This window comes from Panthera onca, chromosome F2, assembly GCF_046562875.1.
Source record: "Panthera onca isolate mPanOnc1 chromosome F2, mPanOnc1 haplotype 2, whole genome shotgun sequence".
Taxonomy (NCBI): Eukaryota; Metazoa; Chordata; class Mammalia; order Carnivora; family Felidae; genus Panthera; species Panthera onca.
Genome location: NC_138356.1, coordinates 52,962,755 through 52,972,346, shown reverse-complemented (window position 1 = coordinate 52,972,346; position 9,592 = coordinate 52,962,755).

Genomic DNA, 9,592 nt, shown 5'->3' with positions numbered 1-9,592 from the left:
GCATTTCTGCATATTGTCTTCCTCTATTCACCTCTTTGTGGTCCACTTTGTCACCTGCCATCATCTGCTTACTTCCCAGAGACTTTGTTCCCACCAGCTTTTCCTACTAGTCAGTTTTTTTTTTTCCTGTTTCTAAACATATATCCCAATGTCTGGCATGATCTTTAAACTTTTCCCAGTCACCTTCCTCAGTTAAACCTGTCTACTTGGCAGACAAGCACTTTGGAACTTCATATCTATTCTTTCTCATGCCACTGACGTATTCTTTTTTTGGCATACAAATGTCAACAGGTAGGATCAAATGGAAAGAGGCATGAAAGGTTAATTCCCCAATATCACCACCAACTATAGGAAATATATTTGCAGAGTTACAGCTAAGTGGAGCTCATTGAATGAGCTGTGGTCTGTGACAGCTGTTAAATGAGAACATTTCTATCACAATGAGGACAAAGTTAGGTTGTTTCAATGTCATGAGTCACTGGGTAAAGAGCAGAGAAAACCAGCTCTTCATCCTTACACAAGAGCCCTTCAAACATGGGAGGCCAGTGTTACAAAGGTTTAATCAAAGAGTGAGCAGCTCTTGTCAAAGTCAAAGAACAATTTTTTTTTTAAACACAGTTACCAATCTTAATCAAATTCCTATTTGGACTCGGCCAATATTAGCTTGTCATTATCACATATGAAGACACATGAAAATGATAAATGTATAATATATAGAAAAGGAATACAGTTATTCTAAAATGGATGCTGTGTAATGGTTTTTATAAATGAATTTTTAAAAGTTAGAAATTAAAGATGTTATTTGCTAGTCTGAGTTGAAAATGAGAAAGCTTAAGCTCTTCCTCCCTGCCCCCAAAATGGCTTCTTTCCAGATTTCCTCTTTACAAGCAAAATTTTTAATGAGATTAATATACAATGGGGAGAACTTCAATTAAGCATGAAGATCTTCCTTAATAAAAGATTTATAAGCACCTATTTGTTTAATTTTTTACTTATACTCATTAAAAATGATTTGAAATGGCTTATATATAATCAAGGAGATATAACAGATAAATAAGAAAAAGAGTAAAGAAAACAAAAACAGGAAAGTAAAGCTGAGCCAGGGATAAAATTAGTGTTCATAATAATAGATTGGATTGGAGTTTCTTAGTAGTGAAAACCTCATGAGAAGGAATAATCAGGGACATAATCCATAGATTTTAGTAGCTCAAGAGAAGACAAGTTATTTGTGTACTGACTACCTGAAAAATTTGTTTCTCCAGTAACTCTAAAAAGTTAAAAAGTGGTGGAGTTAATTACATAGTCAACAATATTAATACAATGAAAACCATATGAGATTTTACATACTATTTTCTTGTAGCTTGCTATATTTCTTATTGGTGCTGTAACAAATTACACTTAGCGACTTAAAACAATACAAGTTTATTATGGAATAATTCTGGAGGTCAGAGCTCCGAAATGGGTCTAACAATACCAAGATCAAAGTGTTAGCAGAGCTGGGATTCTGGAAGCTGTTGGGGAAAGTGTTTTTGTTTTTTGTTGTTTTTTTTTTTTTTTTTTTTACATTTTCAGCTTCTAGAGTTTACCCACCACATTCTTTGGTTCCTGGCCATGTCACTTCAGCATCTACTTCTGTAATTAAATCTCCTTTGCTTCTGACCTTTCTGCCTCTGTTTTATAAGGACTATCATGGTTACCTTGGACTCAGAACAATTTCCCCATCATAAGATTTATTTTTTAAAACTTAAAAAAATTTTTTTAGTGTTTTTATTTTTGAGAGAGAGAGAGAAACAGAGTACGAGTGGGGGAGGGGCAGAGAGAGAGAGGGAGACACAGAATCCAAAGCAGGCTTCAGGTTCTGAGATGGCAGCACAGAGTCCAATGTAGTCCTCAAACCCATGAGCCATGAGATCAGGACCTTAGCCGAAGTCAGACGCTTAACCGACTGAGCTACCCAGGCACCCCTCCCCATCACAAGATTTGTAAATCCCTTTTGCCATGTAAAGTAACATTCAGTAATTAGGATGTGGTGATCTTTGGAGGATGATTATTCACCTTAGCATATATGCCTTAATCTAAGAGGATGATTGTATGATAAAATGTGTATGAAGCTCTCTGATATTTTTATCTAATCTGAAAAAATATGCCAAGAGAAAAAGATGAATTATAAGGCCCCAGGCAACTCACAACCAATAAAATTTATTTCAGTGAATATTTTTATTAGCATTGGGGGCCAAAAAAGATTTAGGTTTGCTCTCTGGTAATATCTGGAGTACAGATATTCTGTGCTGCTAATGAAAGGGCAGATCCAAAATTTTGCCTTGCACAAGAGACAGATGATACCTTCTAATGAAAACTGAGAATTTTAACCAGGTTTTCAATAGAAAAAGCACCCTCCTCAAAATAGAGCTCCCTAGTTGGGTGTTTTAATTATTCACCATATAGCTCTGTACCCGCTAACCATTGGCAAAAATGGGCACTGGAGACCTCAAAATTCTACATCCTAGCACTAGCAGAAATCATTGTAGCTTGTTTTTTTTCTTTTTTTTTTTTAGTTTGTATTTTTTAGGTGGATGTTTCCAAACACATACTACAGCCATTAAAATTCTAGAAAGTCAAATTCATTGATGCAACAATTTGAGAACCCTCTATGGTAAACTTTTCGCAAAATATGCCTCCTTGGTAAGGAAATGAACTCATTTAAGGGTTTCTCTTTTTTTAAATCAGTATTTGGGAATGTTCTCCAAAATGATGGCTTGGATTATTTTGCCTAGATATGAGGCATTCATTTGGACAGTATGCAGATTAACTGTATTGAGAGAGTACCAATCTACTAAATCAACTCTGATTATAAAGCAATAAAGAATCTTGTCAACAGCATATAGAAAAATATTAACTTTTCTCTCCTTTATAGTAGAGTAGAAAGTAGGCCAACTAAAATGATCTTAAGTCTTCACTATACAAAGAAAACAGATTTCAGAGCATGCATATTTTACCACCATGAAAGGAAAATCTGTTCTGACAGCTCTGGTTTTCATTTTGATGTTAAGCTGTAGGTACTACTCTGAGCTTGCATAGCTTATCTTAAGACCTATCTCTGTTTTCAGAGTTAAAGGGCAAGAAAACATTAATAAAGGCTGCAAATAAATTTCTGTAGATTAATTGACATGGCGATAAAGAGTGTAGCAATGGTCAAGAGCAATAGCTGTACCTAACTATCTATATGGAGAAAATTGGCCTAAGAAGCTCACACTTGAAATTTATCGAAACAGAAACTGGTTTTACATTTTATAAGGAATTAGCTAGGCTGTTTTAGAGAAAATGTCTTATCTAAAATATTTACTGTTTTTTGGTATGCTGGCTTTTCTTTTTGCTGGCTAAGCAGATGTCCAGAGATCTAAACTCTAGTGTCTCCTCGTTTTAGGCACCCTCTGTCATTAGAAGGAATTCTTTTGGGAATCTTAATCCTAGAAGTCCAGGAAGGGTAGCATCCACATGGGGTATGCAGTGGATATATCCCTCTTGCTGAACACTGCATGCCCCTGAAAAGTGATACTTTCTATCCACTGTTTAGTTGATACTTTCTAGTCTTACCTAGTCTCACCCTGAAGTTAACTTGGAGATGAAACTGGAAGAAGGGTAGGCTTTGGCCAAGATTTCTGAATTGGCACCTCTCAGGAGGCCCTGAAGGGAACTGGCTGGTTCTAATCATTGGAAGATGTATAGAAACAAAATGTGGAGTATTTGCACATTTAGTCTTACTTGGGTCTTAACCAAATTTTGGGACAATAGGAAAAGTTCCATCAGATGTTTATTACCATCACAAACATATTAATTTTTATATCTAGCAAATTACTAAGTAAGTTGGCCATAGGTAATGGCAGGAAAGGAAATATTTCGTAGCCAAAGTAGCTCCTGATTTTTGTGTGTGTGTATTTAGTGCTTCTGTCACTCTCCTCATAAAATAATACATCACATCCACTTCCCACCACTGACCACAACCTATCAGAGGTATTTGTCTTGACCAAAGAATAGATTAAGATCTCAGGATTTTTCAAGTTGTAACTAAGTAGAGGAGAGCACAGTTTTACTCCATAATCCACATCTACATTCTCCCTTTCGGAGAAAGTGCTTTATGAAATTAGGCAAAAATGAGAAACCAGTGAAGAGAAAGAGGGATCAATCATCTTACAGGTTTTAGTACATGAATCTATCATCTCTGATAATGTGTTCCTATCCTTGTTTGCAAAATTTTGTTACATTTGCCAATAAATTCACCTTTTTGGCACACCCTAGCTCCACTTGCACATCTGGCACTTTCAGCCAGCATCCTGATCACTTCCATCTCTGACACATGATTGAATGCCTCTCTCCATCTTACTTGAACATGTGCATAATAGTCATATCCAAAAGTCCCAAGGAAAGTAATGACTATTTTCGATATGCCCAAACATACTACTGTTTCAACTTCCCATTTTTCCTTATCTAGGCGATTTTGGTACACCTGATGTTTCTCAAAGGCTGATTGCTAGGCTTCATTTTCTATCACGATAGATTTAATGGCAGTAGGCATTCCATGGAAGTCAACTACTAGCTTTATCTTGTACATAGCCATCCAGCATATAAAACTTAGACAAGAAGATAACTTCATGGATTTCTTGTGCTTCCAAAGGCCTTGCTTACCTATACTCTGAAGTAGATGAAAATTATGAACATGATTGTAATTAGGGGAACTTCAGATCTAATTTGTTACTTTTATTTTTGCAACTATCAATTTTTTAAATAGAGAAAAATATAATTTGCTTTTCCTTAAGGAGCATAACAATGATAATACCCTATGACTTTTAGATTTCCACATCTTTGGTAAAAGATTATCAGTGTTTTAGTTTTCTTCCTTTCTCTCTCTCCTACTGTTCATTAGATAGTTGCAAATACTTACAACATTTGCATAAATAAGTTATAGATGTGTGTGTGTATACACACATGTAAAACACACATGTACACATATGTGTAAATCTTGGTACATTAACCCCTATATATATATACACACACACACACATATATATACATATATATGTACATGTATATATACATATATATACATATATATGTATGTATATATATGTATATGTATACGTATATATATACATTTATATGTATACATATGTATATGTATACGTATATATACGTATATATACGTATACATATATATATACACATTTATATGTATACATATGTATATGTATACGTATATATACGTATATATACGTATACATATATATACACATTTATGTATACATATGTATATGTATACGTATATATACGTATATATACGTATACATATATATATACATTTATGTATATGTATATGTATACGTATATATACGTATACATATACATATACATATATATGTATATACATATATATATATATATATATATATAAAATATGACTTATTTATTTATACCCAAGATTAAAACCATCTTTCTTAAAGTTAGTCCATTATTATAGATTGGAAATAAGAAGGTTTTGGTTAAGGACCAGATAGTAAACACTTTTGGTTTGCAGAATTAGGAAAACAATTCCATTTACAAACACTGATGAAAGAAATTGAAGATGACAAACAAATGGAAAGATATTTCATGCTCATGGATTGGAAAAAATAGTATTGTTAAAATATTCATACTACCCAAAGCAGTCTACAGATTCAATGAAATCCTTATCAAAATACCAACAGCCTTTTCCACAGAACTAGAACAAATAATATTAAAATTTTTATGGAGCCACAAAAGACCCCAAATAGCCAAAACAATCTTAAGAAAGAAGGACAAAGCTGGAGGTATCACATTTTCAGATTTCAAGATATACTATAAAGCTGTAGTAATCAAAACAGTATGGTACTGGTACAGAAATAGACCCATAGATCAATGGAATAGAATAGAAAGCCCAGAAATAAACCCATTGCTTATATGGTCAATTAGTTTATGATAAAGTAGGCAGAAATATACTATGGGAAAAATACAGTCTCTTTAATAAATGGTGCTGGGAAAACTGGATAGCTACATGCAAAAGAATGAAACTGGGCCACTTTCTAACACCATTCACAAAAGTAAACTGAAAATGAATTAAAGACCTAAATATGAGACCTGAAACCAATAAAAATCCTAGCGAGAGCACAGCAGTAATTTCTTTGACATCAACCATAGCAACATTTTTCTAGATATGTCTCCTCAGGCAAGGGAAACGCAAGCAAAAATGAACTATTGGGACTACATCAACATAAAAAGCTTTTACAGTAAAGGAAAACATCACAACAACAAAAAAGGCAACCTACTGAATGGGAGAAGATATTTGCAACTGATAAGCCAGATCACCTGATCTTTACAGTAACTGTTCATTTCTGCTGTTGTAGTAGGAAAGCAGCTGTAGACAGTGTGCAAATACATGGGTGTGGTTTGGTTCCAATAAAGTTTCATTTATGACAACAATTTTGGCCTTAATTTGCTGACCCTGGCTGTGTAGATTGTCACTTTATGATGATATTTTAAATCTATGCCTTTGATTCTGTATCCCTTTTGACCATAGGACATATTCACCAGGATACTCCATCATTAACTCAGTTTTAAATGGAAGAATGAACACTTAGGAAACTAGTTCACTGATTTAGACAAAAGAAGATGGTGACATGGATTAGCAGATGACCAAAGGTGTGGAGACAAGTGGGGGTGGGTATGTTCATAGTATAAACTCAACAGGGTTTTTGATTGACTGAATAGGGGGTGTAAAGAAGAAAGGAGACATGGAACATTCCTGCTCAGTAAATAAACAGTATTTTTTTTTTCCTTTTGGAGGTCTTCCTGTATAAAGTTTGACCACAAAATCAAACACGTTTACCTAATTACCTAACTGCTCAAGTTCACAATGATGGTCTTTCTTTGGACTCCTACAGTATCTATTGTCTGTTTTTCTCCTCTTTACATTTACATTAATAATATCTTACATTATTATTTCATGCATATGCCAAGATTGTAGGATGTTGTAGGATATGTGGACTATGTTTTATATTTCTTTTGCTTCTCACCAAGTTTCTTGCATGGTTCTGTGTAACTAACAGATACACATTAAATGCTTATGCACAAATGGACCAGTGAGCCATGAATGAATCACATTCAAATTTAATGAAGAACACAGTAGGAAACTTCAGGAGCAGATTTTGTCTTTCCACAATCTCATGTTATCTTTCTTCTTAATTCTATCAATTAATAACGATGGCTAGTTTTACTGGCATTCAGGTCTTTCATTCCTTCATTAGAACTTAATTCTTATTACATTGTCTACATTTTGCTTTTTCTAATGATCCCATTATCATTCTGTGACTGTATCTCGGATGCTCCATTGTAATATTTAATTTCATGTTTATTTTCAAGATCTGTTACTTTAAATGTACTCTTTGATCTTCTCATCCAGACTTTTCTTTAAATTCTGCCAAAGATCTACTCTGAATTTATGTGTTTTCCCAGTGAGATTTGTGCTCTGAAATATATGTCTGCAGACAAGATTCAATTTTAAAATAGTTTCACAGGATCTGGAAAGTCCAGGCCTGTTCCCATTGCCTCACTGAACAATGTCAGAGGTAGGAATTGAAACTTGTGAGTAGATGGTAATGAGGTAATGCTTTGGGGTGTAAGAATCATTATAAACTAGAGGATATATCAGGAGGACAAATGATTTCTTCTTCTAGTGGTTGTTTATCATCTTTATGTCACAGATTCTCAATGTTTTCACCCTTATCTCTCAACATAGTTGAGATTATAATCACACTTATTATACATGCATATATATATATATATATATGTTTTCCAGATTAAGTCATAAATACTCTAAAAAGGCCATTTGAGAAAGTCACAGATGAACTTTTTAGCTGGAGTTTAGTTATCAAATTATAATCAATGTGATTACTGGACTAGTGGATCAAGCATAGGATTAGAAACAAAGTCTGAGGGGTACATGGGTGGCTCAGTCGGTTGGGTGTCCAACTTCGGCTCAGGTCATGATCTCGCAGTTTGTGAGTTCAAGCCCTGCGTTGGGCTGTGTGCTGACAGCTTAGAGCCTGGAGCCTGCTTCGGATTCTGTGTCTCCCTCTCTCTCTGCGCTTCCCCCACTCCTGCTCTGTCTCTGTCTCTGTCTCTCTAAAAAATAAATAAACATTAAAAAATTAAAAAAAAATTAAGTCTGAAATGTAACTGCAAATATATGTGTGTAAATAGTATATATATATATATTCACATATGTAGTATATATTATATACAGTGTATTAAAAACCATATGCAACCAATATAGATGAAGAGAAAATGTATTTGGCTGTTTACCACCTCCCATGAATTTCTGAAAATATATGTGAAAACTAAATTATAAAAATTATTTCTTAAGTTACAGTGTATAAGAGTTAAAAAACACATGTATGGAAAGAATCCTGTTATATTAATGTCTGTTTCTATTACTACAACGTATATTGATGTGCCCTTAGATCTGTATTCAGTCCATCAAGCATGTTTCCTCTTCTTCCCAGATTCTTGTTAAATTTAATAAGTACATATCTTTGGCCTCATTCAAATGATTGATAAATATGTTGTATAAGATGGATCTATCAACAGAGACTAGGAGCATAACTTTGTCAAAGTGACATTAATTCACTAGCTATTACCCTTTTTAAAATATTTGCATTATCATGAATAATTGTGCCATTCTGTATAAGGCATTTTTAATAATAATTCTTATATGTGAGGGGAAGTAGATTAAACTTATACATTATGATTAACCAACTCAGTGTCATGGATATCTGTAGTTTTATTTTTGAATTCTGTACCTTTTCCCTTCTTCTTCTGATAGCCATACCTTGAGGAAATACATCCCTTTCCTGAATCCTGTAATTCTACTGGAATCTGCCAAGTAGTACTTAGTTTCTCTCCTCTTCCTGCTTGAGTATTAATCATAGGAGCTGATTGGAGGCCTCCACCAAGATTTTTTTTTAATTTTTATTTTTTAATATATGAAATTTATTGTCAAATTGGTTTCCATACAACACCCAGTGCTCATCCCAAAAGATGCCCTCTTCAATGCCCATCACCTACCCTTCTCTCCCTCCCACTCCCCATCAACCCTCAGTTTGTTCTCAGTTTTTAAGAGTCTCTTATGCTTTGGCTCTCTCCCTCTCTAACCTCTTTTTTTTTCCCTTCCCCTTCCCCATGGGTTTCTGTTAAGTTTCTCAGGATCCACATAAGAGTGAAAACATGTGGTATCTGTCTTTCTCTGTATGGCTTATTTCACTTAGCATCACACTCTCCAGTCCCATCCATGTTGCTACAAAGGGCCATATTTCATTCTTTCTCATTGCCATGCAGTACTCCATTGTGCATATAAACCACAATTTCTTTATCCATTCATCAGGTGATGGACATTTAGGCTTTTTCCACAATTTGGCTATTGTTGAGAGTGCTGCTATAAACATTGGGGTACAAGTGCCCCTATGCATCAGTACTCCTGTATCCCTTGGATAAATTCCTAGCAGTGCTATTGCTGGGTCATAGGGTA